The sequence below is a fragment of the Schistocerca piceifrons genome, chromosome 2 (assembly GCF_021461385.2).
Source record: "Schistocerca piceifrons isolate TAMUIC-IGC-003096 chromosome 2, iqSchPice1.1, whole genome shotgun sequence".
NCBI classification, from domain to species: Eukaryota; Metazoa; Arthropoda; class Insecta; order Orthoptera; family Acrididae; genus Schistocerca; species Schistocerca piceifrons.
The window spans coordinates 39,664,267-39,680,968 of record NC_060139.1 but is presented as its reverse complement, the minus strand read 5'-3'; the positions used below and the strand labels follow the sequence as shown (position 1 = coordinate 39,680,968).

The window sequence follows — 16,702 nt, the reverse complement described above, 5'->3', positions numbered from 1 at the left end:
GTGTCGGCTACCCTCCTGCCATCAGAGGCCGAAGGCGACGGCGCTGTAGGCGCTCAACGCCAGGGCGGAGGTGAGCACATCTGAACGCAGTGCGTAGGTGCTGCTAGGGCGATGTAGCGTAGCTAGAAGCAGAACTGACAGCCGTTGAAAAACTGCCCTTTAATTTACAGCAGGGCGATAAAACAAATATCTAATGTGACGTACTTACTGATGATCCAGAGACGATTCAGCATGTGTGTGCCAATCCAGAAGTAGAAAGCGCCTAAGTATCACAATATTAAGTTGGTTAGTTTGATGCTCGCCTGGAGCCTATCATTAGCTTCCCCTGAGGGCGAAATGCACAGCGTAGCCGTTGCTAGGGAACGGCCTCTTCTGTCGTTTTTTGTTTTCTCTGCGTCAGTGTGAATATTGATAACTACAGTTCTGCTCGTTCCACTCAAGGCAGATGGCGACGGAAAACAATGGTGTAAGGCACCATGTTTAAGCTGTGGTTCCCGAAAGTGAGGGTGGGGTGCAACCTCACATCTGACAACTCGTTTTAAATACTCTAAAACCAACGTATTTCCTTCACACAAGAAAAAAACACGCTAATTTCGCAGTCAGGCTCTGGAGATATACCGAGAAACGACGGTGGAAGAGATTTGGCGCCCACGCGTCAGATTGGCCGAGCGGTCTACGGCGCCAGATTTAAGCTCTGGTTCCCGAAGGGGAGCGTGGGTTCGAACCCCACATCTGACAATGCATTTTAAATATTCCAAAACTACCAATTTCGTACATGCGGGAAAACAAGTAAATTACGCGGGAACAGGTTCCACAGATACTACGAGAAACGGCAGTGACTATGGTGCTTGCCTTGCAAGTCTGATTGTCTGGCGGCCTGAAAGAATGGAAAGCTGTTAGGAGACATGGCTTTCAGCCACGAGGCCCGGAATCGATTCCCGGTAGCCGAACATTCTTTTGTTTGCTGAGTCTTGGTTATTCTCACGGCATTTACGATATCTTTGGGTTGTGGTTTTTGGGGTCCAAGCATCAGGCGAGCAAACGTGAACGAAAGCAGATATGTGCGTAAATGAGTGTCAGGGCAGTAATAAAGGTGGATGAGACGGTGGATCGGGTATTGGACTGCAGACGTGCCACATTGCGTAGCTCGATAGCTGAGTAAGTTAGAGCGTCGTGCTGTGAACACAAAGGCCACGTATTCGACCGCACCAAGTGCCATTTCATTTTTCTCCCCTAAAAGACAATGCTTCCTCCAGCGACACACTGCCAGGTAAATAACAAGCGATCTTCACAAGAAGTAAGGTGTCTACACGTTGCGCGATACTGTCGCCAACGGCCACACCGCGCGTAGTGCAGCGGTTCTCGTCTGTTCACCGGCGTTAGGAATCGTTGGCCGTGGTTAGTACATGGATGCGTGCTCGGCTGGGAACTCGACGTGCTGTTGCCTTCTTTCATTTTGCATTTTTCCTTCGGCTTCGTTGTTGCTTAGCAATAATTATGCGGTCCCGCACGCTGACGCCACTCTTGCCTCTCGGTACACTAAGGGGCGAATCTGTGGCCACAATAAAATGAAAGGTTCTGTCGTGTGTTTGTCGTTTTTTGGTCTCTCCCAGTCGTTTGTCGCGCCTGCCCTCTACATATATGCCCATTTCCAAGCGTCAGCTTTCGCGTCAGCCGAGCAAAGTCGACACATGGAGACACACGATGCTGAGAAACGAAAGCCGCAGACTAGCGCCCTGGCAGCACGGACTGAGACGAAGGGCGAAGGAAAACTATTCGTACCGCGACAGTTCACAGTTTCGAAGATCGCGTTTCGTTACGTGGAATACCCGTAGAAGAAAAAAGTACCTTTCGTGCGGTGGCCGGGAATCGAACCCGGATCAACTGCTTGGGAAGCAACCATGCTGACCGTTACACCACCACCGCGTTGTGCTGCGTCCCACCCACGCCTTGATGTGTCGGCTAGCCTCCTGCCATCAGAGGCCGAAGGCGACGGCGCTGTAGGCGCTCAACGCCAGGGCGGAGGTGAGCACATCTGAACGCAGTGCGTAGGTGCTGCTAGGGCGATGTAGCGTAGCTAGAAGCAGAACTGACAGCCGTTGAAAAACTGCCCTTTAATTTACAGCAGGGCGATAAAACAAATATCTAATGTGACGTACTTACTGATGATCCAGAGACGATTCAGCATGTGTGTGCCAATCCAGAAGTAGAAAGCGCCTAAGTATCACAATATTAAGTTGGTTAGTTTGATGCTCGCCTGGAGCCTATCATTAGCTTCCCCTGAGGGCGAAATGCACAGCGTAGCCGTTGCTAGGGAACGGCCTCTTCTGTCGTTTTTTGTTTTCTCTGCGTCAGTGTGAATATTGATAACTACAGTTCTGCTCGTTCCACTCAAGACAGATGGCGACGGAAAACAATGGTGTAAGGCACCATGTTTAAGCTGTGGTTCCCGAAAGTGAGGGTGGGGTGCAACCTCACATCTGACAACTCGTTTTAAATACTCTAAAACCAACGTATTTCCTTCACACAAGAAAAAAACACGCTAATTTCGCAGTCAGGCTCTGGAGATATACCGAGAAACGACGGTGGAAGAGATTTGGCGCCCACGCGTCAGATTGGCCGAGCGGTCTACGGCGCCAGATTTAAGCTCTGGTTCCCGAAGGGGAGCGTGGGTTCGAACCCCACATCTGACAATGCATTTTAAATATTCCAAAACTACCAATTTCGTACATGCGGGAAAACAAGTAAATTACGCGGGAACAGGTTCCACAGATACTACGAGAAACGGCAGTGACTATGGTGCTTGCCTTGCAAGTCTGATTGTCTGGCGGCCTGAAAGAATGGAAAGCTGTTAGGAGACATGGCTTTCAGCCACGAGGCCCGGAATCGATTCCCGGTAGCCGAACATTCTTTTGTTTGCTGAGTCTTGGTTATTCTCACGGCATTTACGATATCTTTGGGTTGTGGTTTTTGGGGTCCAAGCATCAGGCGAGCAAACGTGAACGAAAGCAGATATGTGCGTAAATGAGTGTCAGGGCAGTAATAAAGGTGGATGAGACGGTGGATCGGGTATTGGACTGCAGACGTGCCACATTGCGTAGCTCGATAGCTGAGTAAGTTAGAGCGTCGTGCTGTGAACACAAAGGCCACGTATTCGACCGCACCAAGTGCCATTTCATTTTTCTCCCCTAAAAGACAATGCTTCCTCCAGCGACACACTGCCAGGTAAATAACAAGCGATCTTCACAAGAAGTAAGGTGTCTACACGTTGCGCGATACTGTCGCCAACGGCCACACCGCGCGTAGTGCAGCGGTTCTCGTCTGTTCACCGGCGTTAGGAATCGTTGGCCGTGGTTAGTACATGGATGCGTGCTCGGCTGGGAACTCGACGTGCTGTTGCCTTCTTTCATTTTGCATTTTTCCTTCGGCTTCGTTGTTGCTTAGCAATAATTATGCGGTCCCGCACGCTGACGCCACTCTTGCCTCTCGGTACACTAAGGGGCGAATCTGTGGCCACAATAAAATGAAAGGTTCTGTCGTGTGTTTGTCGTTTTTTGGTCTCTCCCAGTCGTTTGTCGCGCCTGCCCTCTACATATATGCCCATTTCCAAGCGTCAGCTTTCGCGTCAGCCGAGCAAAGTCGAGACAAGTCGACACATGGAGACACACGATGCTGAGAAACGAAAGCCGCAGACTAGCGCCCTGGCAGCACGGACTGAGACGAGGGGCGAAGGAAAACTATTCGTACCGCGACAGTTCACAGTTTCGAAGATCGCGTTTCGTTACGTGGAATACCCGTAGAAGAAAAAAGTACCTTTCGTGCGGTGGCCGGGAATCGAACCCGGATCAACTGCTTGGGAAGCAACCATGCTGACCGTTACACCACCACCGCGTTGTGCTGCGTCCCACCCACGCCTTGATGTGTCGGCTACCCTCCTGCCATCAGAGGCCGAAGGCGACGGCGCTGTAGGCGCTCAACGCCAGGGCGGAGGTGAGCACATCTGATCGCAGTGCGTAGGTGCTGCTAGGGCGATGTAGCGTAGCTAGAAGCAGAACTGACAGCCGTTGAAAAACTGCCCTTTAATTTACAGCAGGGCGATAAAACAAATATCTAATGTGACGTACTTACTGATGATCCAGAGACGATTCAGCATGTGTGTGCCAATCCAGAAGTAGAAAGCGCCTAAGTATCACAATATTAAGTTGGTTAGTTTGATGCTCGCCTGGAGCCTATCATTAGCTTCCCCTGAGGGCGAAATGCACAGCGTAGCCGTTGCTAGGGAACGGCCTCTTCTGTCGTTTTTTGTTTTCTCTGCGTCAGTGTGAATATTGATAACTACAGTTCTGCTCGTTCCACTCAAGACAGATGGCGACGGAAAACAATGGTGTAAGGCACCATGTTTAAGCTGTGGTTCCCGAAAGTGAGGGTGGGGTGCAACCTCACATCTGACAACTCGTTTTAAATACTCTAAAACCAACGTATTTCCTTCACACAAGAAAAAAACACGCTAATTTCGCAGTCAGGCTCTGGAGATATACCGAGAAACGACGGTGGAAGAGATTTGGCGCCCACGCGTCAGATTGGCCGAGCGGTCTAAGGCGCCAGATTTAAGCTCTGGTTCCCGAAGGGGAGCGTGGGTTCGAACCCCACATCTGACAATGCATTTTAAATATTCCAAAACTACCAATTTCGTACATGCGGGAAAACAAGTAAATTACGCGGGAACAGGTTCCACAGATACTACGAGAAACGGCAGTGACTATGGTGCTTGCCTTGCAAGTCTGATTGTCTGGCGGCCTGAAAGAATGGAAAGCTGTTAGGAGACATGGCTTTCAGCCACGAGGCCCGGAATCGATTCCCGGTAGCCGAACATTCTTTTGTTTGCTGAGTCTTGGTTATTCTCACGGCATTTGCGATATCTTTGGGTTGTGGTTTTTGGGGTCCAAGCATCAGGCGAGCAAACGTGAACGAAAGCAGATATGTGCTTAAATGAGTGTCAGGGCAGTAATAAAGGTGGATGAGACGGTGGATCGGGTATTGGACTGCAGACGTGCCACATTGCGTAGCTCGATAGCTGAGTAAGTTAGAGCGTCGTGCTGTGAACACAAAGGCCACGTATTCGACCGCACCAAGTGCCATTTCATTTTTCTCCCCTAAAAGACAATGCTTCCTCCAGCGACACACTGCCAGGTAAATAACAAGCGATCTTCACAAGAAGTAAGGTGTCTACACGTTGCGCGATACTGTCGCCAACGGCCACACCGCGCGTAGTGCAGCGGTTCTCGTCTGTTCACCGGCGTTAGGAATCGTTGGCCGTGGTTAGTACATGGATGCGTGCTCGGCTGGGAACTCGACGTGCTGTTGCCTTCTTTCATTTTGCATTTTTCCTTCGGCTTCGTTGTTGCTTAGCAATAATTATGCGGTCCCGCACGCTGACGCCACTCTTGCCTCTCGGTACACTAAGGGGCGAATCTGTGGCCACAATAAAATGAAAGGTTCTGTCGTGTGTTTGTCGTTTTTTGGTCTCTCCCAGTCGTTTGTCGCGCCTGCCCTCTACATATATGCCCATTTCCAAGCGTCAGCTTTCGCGTCAGCCGAGCAAAGTCGAGACAAGTCGACACATGGAGACACACGATGCTGAGAAACGAAAGCCGCAGACTAGCGCCCTGGCAGCACGGACTGAGACGAGGGGCGAAGGAAAACTATTCGTACCGCGACAGTTCACAGTTTCGAAGATCGCGTTTCGTTACGTGGAATACCCGTAGAAGAAAAAAGTACCTTTCGTGCGGTGGCCGGGAATCGAACCCGGATCAACTGCTTGGGAAGCAACCATGCTGACCGTTACACCACCACCGCGTTGTGCTGCGTCCCACCCACGCCTTGATGTGTCGGCTACCCTCCTGCCATCAGAGGCCGAAGGCGACGGCGCTGTAGGCGCTCAACGCCAGGGCGGAGGTGAGCACATCTGATCGCAGTGCGTAGGTGCTGCTAGGGCGATGTAGCGTAGCTAGAAGCAGAACTGACAGCCGTTGAAAAACTGCCCTTTAATTTACAGCAGGGCGATAAAACAAATATCTAATGTGACGTACTTACTGATGATCCAGAGACGATTCAGCATGTGTGTGCCAATCCAGAAGTAGAAAGCGCCTAAGTATCACAATATTAAGTTGGTTAGTTTGATGCTCGCCTGGAGCCTATCATTAGCTTCCCCTGAGGGCGAAATGCACAGCGTAGCCGTTGCTAGGGAACGGCCTCTTCTGTCGTTTTTTGTTTTCTCTGCGTCAGTGTGAATATTGATAACTACAGTTCTGCTCGTTCCACTCAAGACAGATGGCGACGGAAAACAATGGTGTAAGGCACCATGTTTAAGCTGTGGTTCCCGAAAGTGAGGGTGGGGTGCAACCTCACATCTGACAACTCGTTTTAAATACTCTAAAACCAACGTATTTCCTTCACACAAGAAAAAAACACGCTAATTTCGCAGTCAGGCTCTGGAGATATACCGAGAAACGACGGTGGAAGAGATTTGGCGCCCACGCGTCAGATTGGCCGAGCGGTCTAAGGCGCCAGATTTAAGCTCTGGTTCCCGAAGGGGAGCGTGGGTTCGAACCCCACATCTGACAATGCATTTTAAATATTCCAAAACTACCAATTTCGTACATGCGGGAAAACAAGTAAATTACGCGGGAACAGGTTCCACAGATACTACGAGAAACGGCAGTGACTATGGTGCTTGCCTTGCAAGTCTGATTGTCTGGCGGCCTGAAAGAATGGAAAGCTGTTAGGAGACATGGCTTTCAGCCACGAGGCCCGGAATCGATTCCCGGTAGCCGAACATTCTTTTGTTTGCTGAGTCTTGGTTATTCTCACGGCATTTACGATATCTTTGGGTTGTGGTTTTTGGGGTCCAAGCATCAGGCGAGCAAACGTGAACGAAAGCAGATATGTGCGTAAATGAGTGTCAGGGCAGTAATAAAGGTGGATGAGACGGTGGATCGGGTATTGGACTGCAGACGTGCCACATTGCGTAGCTCGATAGCTGAGTAAGTTAGAGCGTCGTGCTGTGAACACAAAGGCCACGTATTCGACCGCACCAAGTGCCATTTCATTTTTCTCCCCTAAAAGACAATGCTTCCTCCAGCGACACACTGCCAGGTAAATAACAAGCGATCTTCACAAGAAGTAAGGTGTCTACACGTTGCGCGATACTGTCGCCAACGGCCACACCGCGCGTAGTGCAGCGGTTCTCGTCTGTTCACCGGCGTTAGGAATCGTTGGCCGTGGTTAGTACATGGATGCGTGCTCGGCTGGGAACTCGACGTGCTGTTGCCTTCTTTCATTTTGCATTTTTCCTTCGGCTTCGTTGTTGCTTAGCAATAATTATGCGGTCCCGCACGCTGACGCCACTCTTGCCTCTCGGTACACTAAGGGGCGAATCTGTGGCCACAATAAAATGAAAGGTTCTGTCGTGTGTTTGTCGTTTTTTGGTCTCTCCCAGTCGTTTGTCGCGCCTGCCCTCTACATATATGCCCATTTCCAAGCGTCAGCTTTCGCGTCAGCCGAGCAAAGTCGAGACAAGTCGACACATGGAGACACACGATGCTGAGAAACGAAAGCCGCAGACTAGCGCCCTGGCAGCACGGACTGAGACGAGGGGCGAAGGAAAACTATTCGTACCGCGACAGTTCACAGTTTCGAAGATCGCGTTTCGTTACGTGGAATACCCGTAGAAGAAAAAAGTACCTTTCGTGCGGTGGCCGGGAATCGAACCCGGATCAACTGCTTGGGAAGCAACCATGCTGACCGTTACACCACCACCGCGTTGTGCTGCGTCCCACCCACGCCTTGATGTGTCGGCTACCCTCCTGCCATCAGAGGCCGAAGGCGACGGCGCTGTAGGCGCTCAACGCCAGGGCGGAGGTGAGCACATCTGATCGCAGTGCGTAGGTGCTGCTAGGGCGATGTAGCGTAGCTAGAAGCAGAACTGACAGCCGTTGAAAAACTGCCCTTTAATTTACAGCAGGGCGATAAAACAAATATCTAATGTGACGTACTTACTGATGATCCAGAGACGATTCAGCATGTGTGTGCCAATCCAGAAGTAGAAAGCGCCTAAGTATCACAATATTAAGTTGGTTAGTTTGATGCTCGCCTGGAGCCTATCATTAGCTTCCCCTGAGGGCGAAATGCACAGCGTAGCCGTTGCTAGGGAACGGCCTCTTCTGTCGTTTTTTGTTTTCTCTGCGTCAGTGTGAATATTGATAACTACAGTTCTGCTCGTTCCACTCAAGACAGATGGCGACGGAAAACAATGGTGTAAGGCACCATGTTTAAGCTGTGGTTCCCGAAAGTGAGGGTGGGGTGCAACCTCACATCTGACAACTCGTTTTAAATACTCTAAAACCAACGTATTTCCTTCACACAAGAAAAAAACACGCTAATTTCGCAGTCAGGCTCTGGAGATATACCGAGAAACGACGGTGGAAGAGATTTGGCGCCCACGCGTCAGATTGGCCGAGCGGTCTAAGGCGCCAGATTTAAGCTCTGGTTCCCGAAGGGGAGCGTGGGTTCGAACCCCACATCTGACAATGCATTTTAAATATTCCAAAACTACCAATTTCGTACATGCGGGAAAACAAGTAAATTACGCGGGAACAGGTTCCACAGATACTACGAGAAACGGCAGTGACTATGGTGCTTGCCTTGCAAGTCTGATTGTCTGGCGGCCTGAAAGAATGGAAAGCTGTTAGGAGACATGGCTTTCAGCCACGAGGCCCGGAATCGATTCCCGGTAGCCGAACATTCTTTTGTTTGCTGAGTCTTGGTTATTCTCACGGCATTTACGATATCTTTGGGTTGTGGTTTTTGGGGTCCAAGCATCAGGCGAGCAAACGTGAACGAAAGCAGATATGTGCGTAAATGAGTGTCAGGGCAGTAATAAAGGTGGATGAGACGGTGGATCGGGTATTGGACTGCAGACGTGCCACATTGCGTAGCTCGATAGCTGAGTAAGTTAGAGCGTCGTGCTGTGAACACAAAGGCCACGTATTCGACCGCACCAAGTGCCATTTCATTTTTCTCCCCTAAAAGACAATGCTTCCTCCAGCGACACACTGCCAGGTAAATAACAAGCGATCTTCACAAGAAATAAGGTGTCTACACGTTGCGCGATACTGTCGCCAACGGCCACACCGCGCGTAGTGCAGCGGTTCTCGTCTGTTCACCGGCGTTAGGAATCGTTGGCCGTGCTTAGTACATGGATGCGTGCTCGGCTGGGAACTCGACGTGCTGTTGCCTTCTTTCATTTTGCATTTTTCCTTCGGCTTCGTTGTTGCTTAGCAATAATTATGCGGTCCCGCACGCTGACGCCACTCTTGCCTCTCGGTACACTAAGGGGCGAATCTGTGGCCACAATAAAATGAAAGGTTCTGTCGTGTGTTTGTCGTTTTTTGGTCTCTCCCAGTCGTTTGTCGCGCCTGCCCTCTACATATATGCCCATTTCCAAGCGTCAGCTTTCGCGTCAGCCGAGCAAAGTCGACACATGGAGACACACGATGCTGAGAAACGAAAGCCGCAAACTAGCGCCCTGGCAGCACGGACTGAGACGAGGGGCGAAGGAAAACTATTCGTACCGCGACAGTTCACAGTTTCGAAGATCGCGTTTCGTTACGTGGAATACCCGTAGAAGAAAAAAGTACCTTTCGTGCGGTGGCCGGGAATCGAACCCGGATCAACTGCTTGGGAAGCAACCATGCTGACCGTTACACCACCACCGCGTTGTGCTGCGTCCCACCCACGCCTTGATGTGTCGGCTACCCTCCTGCCATCAGAGGCCGAAGGCGACGGCGCTGTAGGCGCTCAACGCCAGGGCGGAGGTGAGCACATCTGAACGCAGTGCGTAGGTGCTGCTAGGGCGATGTAGCGTAGCTAGAAGCAGAACTGACAGCCGTTGAAAAACTGCCCTTTAATTTACAGCAGGGCGATAAAACAAATATCTAATGTGACGTACTTACTGATGATCCAGAGACGATTCAGCATGTGTGTGCCAATCCAGAAGTAGAAAGCGCCTAAGTATCACAATATTAAGTTGGTTAGTTTGATGCTCGCCTGGAGCCTATCATTAGCTTCCCCTGAGGGCGAAATGCACAGCGTAGCCGTTGCTAGGGAACGGCCTCTTCTGTCGTTTTTTGTTTTCTCTGCGTCAGTGTGAATATTGATAACTACAGTTCTGCTCGTTCCACTCAAGACAGATGGCGACGGAAAACAATGGTGTAAGGCACCATGTTTAAGCTGTGGTTCCCGAAAGTGAGGGTGGGGTGCAACCTCACATCTGACAACTCGTTTTAAATACTCTAAAACCAACGTATTTCCTTCACACAAGAAAAAAACACGCTAATTTCGCAGTCAGGCTCTGGAGATATACCGAGAAACGACGGTGGAAGAGATTTGGCGCCCACGCGTCAGATTGGCCGAGCGGTCTAAGGCGCCAGATTTAAGCTCTGGTTCCCGAAGGGGAGCGTGGGTTCGAACCCCACATCTGACAATGCATTTTAAATATTCCAAAACTACCAATTTCGTACATGCGGGAAAACAAGTAAATTACGCGGGAACAGGTTCCACAGATACTACGAGAAACGGCAGTGACTATGGTGCTTGCCTTGCAAGTCTGATTGTCTGGCGGCCTGAAAGAATGGAAAGCTGTTAGGAGACATGGCTTTCAGCCACGAGGCCCGGAATCGATTCCCGGTAGCCGAACATTCTTTTGTTTGCTGAGTCTTGGTTATTCTCACGGCATTTACGATATCTTTGGGTTGTGGTTTTTGGGGTCCAAGCATCAGGCGAGCAAACGTGAACGAAAGCAGATATGTGCGTAAATGAGTGTCAGGGCAGTAATAAAGGTGGATGAGACGGTGGATCGGGTATTGGACTGCAGACGTGCCACATTGCGTAGCTCGATAGCTGAGTAAGTTAGAGCGTCGTGCTGTGAACACAAAGGCCACGTATTCGACCGCACCAAGTGCCATTTCATTTTTCTCCCCTAAAAGACAATGCTTCCTCCAGCGACACACTGCCAGGTAAATAACAAGCGATCTTCACAAGAAGTAAGGTGTCTACACGTTGCGCGATACTGTCGCCAACGGCCACACCGCGCGTAGTGCAGCGGTTCTCGTCTGTTCACCGGCGTTAGGAATCGTTGGCCGTGGTTAGTACATGGATGCGTGCTCGGCTGGGAACTCGACGTGCTGTTGCCTTCTTTCATTTTGCATTTTTCCTTCGGCTTCGTTGTTGCTTAGCAATAATTATGCGGTCCCGCACGCTGACGCCACTCTTGCCTCTCGGTACACTAAGGGGCGAATCTGTGGCCACAATAAAATGAAAGGTTCTGTCGTGTGTTTGTCGTTTTTTGGTCTCTCCCAGTCGTTTGTCGCGCCTGCCCTCTACATATATGCCCATTTCCAAGCGTCAGCTTTCGCGTCAGCCGAGCAAAGTCGACACATGGAGACACACGATGCTGAGAAACGAAAGCCGCAGACTAGCGCCCTGGCAGCACGGACTGAGACGAGGGGCGAAGGAAAACTATTCGTACCGCGACAGTTCACAGTTTCGAAGATCGCGTTTCGTTACGTGGAATACCCGTAGAAGAAAAAAGTACCTTTCGTGCGGTGGCCGGGAATCGAACCCGGATCAACTGCTTGGGAAGCAACCATGCTGACCGTTACACCACCACCGCGTTGTGCTGCGTCCCACCCACGCCTTGATGTGTCGGCTACCCTCCTGCCATCAGAGGCCGAAGGCGACGGCGCTGTAGGCGCTCAACGCCAGGGCGGAGGTGAGCACATCTGATCGCAGTGCGTAGGTGCTGCTAGGGCGATGTAGCGTAGCTAGAAGCAGAACTGACAGCCGTTGAAAAACTGCCCTTTAATTTACAGCAGGGCGATAAAACAAATATCTAATGTGACGTACTTACTGATGATCCAGAGACGATTCAGCATGTGTGTGCCAATCCAGAAGTAGAAAGCGCCTAAGTATCACAATATTAAGTTGGTTAGTTTGATGCTCGCCTGGAGCCTATCATTAGCTTCCCCTGAGGGCGAAATGCACAGCGTAGCCGTTGCTAGGGAACGGCCTCTTCTGTCGTTTTTTGTTTTCTCTGCGTCAGTGTGAATATTGATAACTACAGTTCTGCTCGTTCCACTCAAGACAGATGGCGACGGAAAACAATGGTGTAAGGCACCATGTTTAAGCTGTGGTTCCCGAAAGTGAGGGTGGGGTGCAACCTCACATCTGACAACTCGTTTTAAATACTCTAAAACCAACGTATTTCCTTCACACAAGAAAAAAACACGCTAATTTCGCAGTCAGGCTCTGGAGATATACCGAGAAACGACGGTGGAAGAGATTTGGCGCCCACGCGTCAGATTGGCCGAGCGGTCTAAGGCGCCAGATTTAAGCTCTGGTTCCCGAAGGGGAGCGTGGGTTCGAACCCCACATCTGACAATGCATTTTAAATATTCCAAAACTACCAATTTCGTACATGCGGGAAAACAAGTAAATTACGCGGGAACAGGTTCCACAGATACTACGAGAAACGGCAGTGACTATGGTGCTTGCCTTGCAAGTCTGATTGTCTGGCGGCCTGAAAGAATGGAAAGCTGTTAGGAGACATGGCTTTCAGCCACGAGGCCCGGAATCGATTCCCGGTAGCCGAACATTCTTTTGTTTGCTGAGTCTTGGTTATTCTCACGGCATTTACGATATCTTTGGGTTGTGGTTTTTGGGGTCCAAGCATCAGGCGAGCAAACGTGAACGAAAGCAGATATGTGCGTAAATGAGTGTCAGGGCAGTAATAAAGGTGGATGAGACGGTGGATCGGGTATTGGACTGCAGACGTGCCACATTGCGTAGCTCGATAGCTGAGTAAGTTAGAGCGTCGTGCTGTGAACACAAAGGCCACGTATTCGACCGCACCAAGTGCCATTTCATTTTTCTCCCCTAAAAGACAATGCTTCCTCCAGCGACACACTGCCAGGTAAATAACAAGCGATCTTCACAAGAAATAAGGTGTCTACACGTTGCGCGATACTGTCGCCAACGGCCACACCGCGCGTAGTGCAGCGGTTCTCGTCTGTTCACCGGCGTTAGGAATCGTTGGCCGTGCTTAGTACATGGATGCGTGCTCGGCTGGGAACTCGACGTGCTGTTGCCTTCTTTCATTTTGCATTTTTCCTTCGGCTTCGTTGTTGCTTAGCAATAATTATGCGGTCCCGCACGCTGACGCCACTCTTGCCTCTCGGTACACTAAGGGGCGAATCTGTGGCCACAATAAAATGAAAGGTTCTGTCGTGTGTTTGTCGTTTTTTGGTCTCTCCCAGTCGTTTGTCGCGCCTGCCCTCTACATATATGCCCATTTCCAAGCGTCAGCTTTCGCGTCAGCCGAGCAAAGTCGACACATGGAGACACACGATGCTGAGAAACGAAAGCCGCAAACTAGCGCCCTGGCAGCACGGACTGAGACGAGGGGCGAAGGAAAACTATTCGTACCGCGACAGTTCACAGTTTCGAAGATCGCGTTTCGTTACGTGGAATACCCGTAGAAGAAAAAAGTACCTTTCGTGCGGTGGCCGGGAATCGAACCCGGATCAACTGCTTGGGAAGCAACCATGCTGACCGTTACACCACCACCGCGTTGTGCTGCGTCCCACCCACGCCTTGATGTGTCGGCTACCCTCCTGCCATCAGAGGCCGAAGGCGACGGCGCTGTAGGCGCTCAACGCCAGGGCGGAGGTGAGCACATCTGAACGCAGTGCGTAGGTGCTGCTAGGGCGATGTAGCGTAGCTAGAAGCAGAACTGACAGCCGTTGAAAAACTGCCCTTTAATTTACAGCAGGGCGATAAAACAAATATCTAATGTGACGTACTTACTGATGATCCAGAGACGATTCAGCATGTGTGTGCCAATCCAGAAGTAGAAAGCGCCTAAGTATCACAATATTAAGTTGGTTAGTTTGATGCTCGCCTGGAGCCTATCATTAGCTTCCCCTGAGGGCGAAATGCACAGCGTAGCCGTTGCTAGGGAACGGCCTCTTCTGTCGTTTTTTGTTTTCTCTGCGTCAGTGTGAATATTGATAACTACAGTTCTGCTCGTTCCACTCAAGACAGATGGCGACGGAAAACAATGGTGTAAGGCACCATGTTTAAGCTGTGGTTCCCGAAAGTGAGGGTGGGGTGCAACCTCACATCTGACAACTCGTTTTAAATACTCTAAAACCAACGTATTTCCTTCACACAAGAAAAAAACACGCTAATTTCGCAGTCAGGCTCTGGAGATATACCGAGAAACGACGGTGGAAGAGATTTGGCGCCCACGCGTCAGATTGGCCGAGCGGTCTAAGGCGCCAGATTTAAGCTCTGGTTCCCGAAGGGGAGCGTGGGTTCGAACCCCACATCTGACAATGCATTTTAAATATTCCAAAACTACCAATTTCGTACATGCGGGAAAACAAGTAAATTACGCGGGAACAGGTTCCACAGATACTACGAGAAACGGCAGTGACTATGGTGCTTGCCTTGCAAGTCTGATTGTCTGGCGGCCTGAAAGAATGGAAAGCTGTTAGGAGACATGGCTTTCAGCCACGAGGCCCGGAATCGATTCCCGGTAGCCGAACATTCTTTTGTTTGCTGAGTCTTGGTTATTCTCACGGCATTTACGATATCTTTGGGTTGTGGTTTTTGGGGTCCAAGCATCAGGCGAGCAAACGTGAACGAAAGCAGATATGTGCGTAAATGAGTGTCAGGGCAGTAATAAAGGTGGATGAGACGGTGGATCGGGTATTGGACTGCAGACGTGCCACATTGCGTAGCTCGATAGCTGAGTAAGTTAGAGCGTCGTGCTGTGAACACAAAGGCCACGTATTCGACCGCACCAAGTGCCATTTCATTTTTCTCCCCTAAAAGACAATGCTTCCTCCAGCGACACACTGCCAGGTAAATAACAAGCGATCTTCACAAGAAGTAAGGTGTCTACACGTTGCGCGATACTGTCGCCAACGGCCACACCGCGCGTAGTGCAGCGGTTCTCGTCTGTTCACCGGCGTTAGGAATCGTTGGCCGTGGTTAGTACATGGATGCGTGCTCGGCTGGGAACTCGACGTGCTGTTGCCTTCTTTCATTTTGCATTTTTCCTTCGGCTTCGTTGTTGCTTAGCAATAATTATGCGGTCCCGCACGCTGACGCCACTCTTGCCTCTCGGTACACTAAGGGGCGAATCTGTGGCCACAATAAAATGAAAGGTTCTGTCGTGTGTTTGTCGTTTTTTGGTCTCTCCCAGTCGTTTGTCGCGCCTGCCCTCTACATATATGCCCATTTCCAAGCGTCAGCTTTCGCGTCAGCCGAGCAAAGTCGACACATGGAGACACACGATGCTGAGAAACGAAAGCCGCAGACTAGCGCCCTGGCAGCACGGACTGAGACGAGGGGCGAAGGAAAACTATTCGTACCGCGACAGTTCACAGTTTCGAAGATCGCGTTTCGTTACGTGGAATACCCGTAGAAGAAAAAAGTACCTTTCGTGCGGTGGCCGGGAATCGAACCCGGATCAACTGCTTGGGAAGCAACCATGCTGACCGTTACACCACCACCGCGTTGTGCTGCGTCCCACCCACGCCTTGATGTGTCGGCTACCCTCCTGCCATCAGAGGCCGAAGGCGACGGCGCTGTAGGCGCTCAACGCCAGGGCGGAGGTGAGCACATCTGATCGCAGTGCGTAGGTGCTGCTAGGGCGATGTAGCGTAGCTAGAAGCAGAACTGACAGCCGTTGAAAAACTGCCCTTTAATTTACAGCAGGGCGATAAAACAAATATCTAATGTGACGTACTTACTGATGATCCAGAGACGATTCAGCATGTGTGTGCCAATCCAGAAGTAGAAAGCGCCTAAGTATCACAATATTAAGTTGGTTAGTTTGATGCTCGCCTGGAGCCTATCATTAGCTTCCCCTGAGGGCGAAATGCACAGCGTAGCCGTTGCTAGGGAACGGCCTCTTCTGTCGTTTTTTGTTTTCTCTGCGTCAGTGTGAATATTGATAACTACAGTTCTGCTCGTTCCACTCAAGACAGATGGCGACGGAAAACAATGGTGTAAGGCACCATGTTTAAGCTGTGGTTCCCGAAAGTGAGGGTGGGGTGCAACCTCACATCTGACAACTCGTTTTAAATACTCTAAAACCAACGTATTTCCTTCACACAAGAAAAAAACACGCTAATTTCGCAGTCAGGCTCTGGAGATATACCGAGAAACGACGGTGGAAGAGATTTGGCGCCCACGCGTCAGATTGGCCGAGCGGTCTAAGGCGCCAGATTTAAGCTCTGGTTCCCGAAGGGGAGCGTGGGTTCGAACCCCACATCTGACAATGCATTTTAAATATTCCAAAACTACCAATTTCGTACATGCGGGAAAACAAGTAAATTACGCGGGAACAGGTTCCACAGATACTACGAGAAACGGCAGTGACTATGGTGCTTGCCTTGCAAGTCTGATTGTCTGGCGGCCTGAAAGAATGGAAAGCTGTTAGGAGACATGGCTTTCAGCCACGAGGCCCGGAATCGATTCCCGGTAGCCGAACATTCTTTTGTTTGCTGAGTCTTGGTTATTCTCACGGCATTTACGATATCTTTGGGTTGTGGTTTTTGGGGTCCAAGCATCA

The 16,702-nt window shown here is 50.5% G+C and overlaps 17 non-coding genes across 17 annotated transcripts; 9 read left to right on the top strand and 8 right to left on the bottom strand.

Moving 5' to 3' along the window:
* Window positions 1–654: 654 nt before the first annotated feature.
* Trnal-uaa lies at window positions 655–738 on the top strand. The gene has a single exon. It is a non-coding gene; the product is annotated as a tRNA-Leu (tRNA).
* Window positions 739–1,854: 1,116 nt separating this feature from the next.
* Trnag-ccc lies at window positions 1,855–1,926 on the bottom strand. Its single transcript has one exon. It is a non-coding gene; the product is annotated as a tRNA-Gly (tRNA).
* A 683-nt stretch (window positions 1,927–2,609) lies between these two features.
* Window positions 2,610–2,693, top strand: Trnal-uaa. Its single transcript has one exon. It is a non-coding gene; the product is annotated as a tRNA-Leu (tRNA).
* Window positions 2,694–3,819: 1,126 nt separating this feature from the next.
* On the bottom strand, window positions 3,820–3,891 carry Trnag-ccc. The gene has a single exon. It is a non-coding gene; the product is annotated as a tRNA-Gly (tRNA).
* A 683-nt stretch (window positions 3,892–4,574) lies between these two features.
* Trnal-uaa lies at window positions 4,575–4,658 on the top strand. Its single transcript has one exon. It is a non-coding gene; the product is annotated as a tRNA-Leu (tRNA).
* Window positions 4,659–5,784: 1,126 nt separating this feature from the next.
* On the bottom strand, window positions 5,785–5,856 carry Trnag-ccc. Its single transcript has one exon. It is a non-coding gene; the product is annotated as a tRNA-Gly (tRNA).
* A 683-nt stretch (window positions 5,857–6,539) lies between these two features.
* Trnal-uaa lies at window positions 6,540–6,623 on the top strand. The gene has a single exon. It is a non-coding gene; the product is annotated as a tRNA-Leu (tRNA).
* Window positions 6,624–7,749: 1,126 nt separating this feature from the next.
* Window positions 7,750–7,821, bottom strand: Trnag-ccc. The gene has a single exon. It is a non-coding gene; the product is annotated as a tRNA-Gly (tRNA).
* A 683-nt stretch (window positions 7,822–8,504) lies between these two features.
* On the top strand, window positions 8,505–8,588 carry Trnal-uaa. The gene has a single exon. It is a non-coding gene; the product is annotated as a tRNA-Leu (tRNA).
* Window positions 8,589–9,704: 1,116 nt separating this feature from the next.
* On the bottom strand, window positions 9,705–9,776 carry Trnag-ccc. The gene has a single exon. It is a non-coding gene; the product is annotated as a tRNA-Gly (tRNA).
* A 683-nt stretch (window positions 9,777–10,459) lies between these two features.
* Trnal-uaa lies at window positions 10,460–10,543 on the top strand. The gene has a single exon. It is a non-coding gene; the product is annotated as a tRNA-Leu (tRNA).
* Window positions 10,544–11,659: 1,116 nt separating this feature from the next.
* Trnag-ccc lies at window positions 11,660–11,731 on the bottom strand. Its single transcript has one exon. It is a non-coding gene; the product is annotated as a tRNA-Gly (tRNA).
* A 683-nt stretch (window positions 11,732–12,414) lies between these two features.
* Window positions 12,415–12,498, top strand: Trnal-uaa. Its single transcript has one exon. It is a non-coding gene; the product is annotated as a tRNA-Leu (tRNA).
* Window positions 12,499–13,614: 1,116 nt separating this feature from the next.
* Trnag-ccc lies at window positions 13,615–13,686 on the bottom strand. The gene has a single exon. It is a non-coding gene; the product is annotated as a tRNA-Gly (tRNA).
* A 683-nt stretch (window positions 13,687–14,369) lies between these two features.
* Trnal-uaa lies at window positions 14,370–14,453 on the top strand. Its single transcript has one exon. It is a non-coding gene; the product is annotated as a tRNA-Leu (tRNA).
* Window positions 14,454–15,569: 1,116 nt separating this feature from the next.
* Window positions 15,570–15,641, bottom strand: Trnag-ccc. The gene has a single exon. It is a non-coding gene; the product is annotated as a tRNA-Gly (tRNA).
* A 683-nt stretch (window positions 15,642–16,324) lies between these two features.
* Trnal-uaa lies at window positions 16,325–16,408 on the top strand. Its single transcript has one exon. It is a non-coding gene; the product is annotated as a tRNA-Leu (tRNA).
* The last annotated feature ends 294 nt before the right edge of the window (window positions 16,409–16,702 follow it).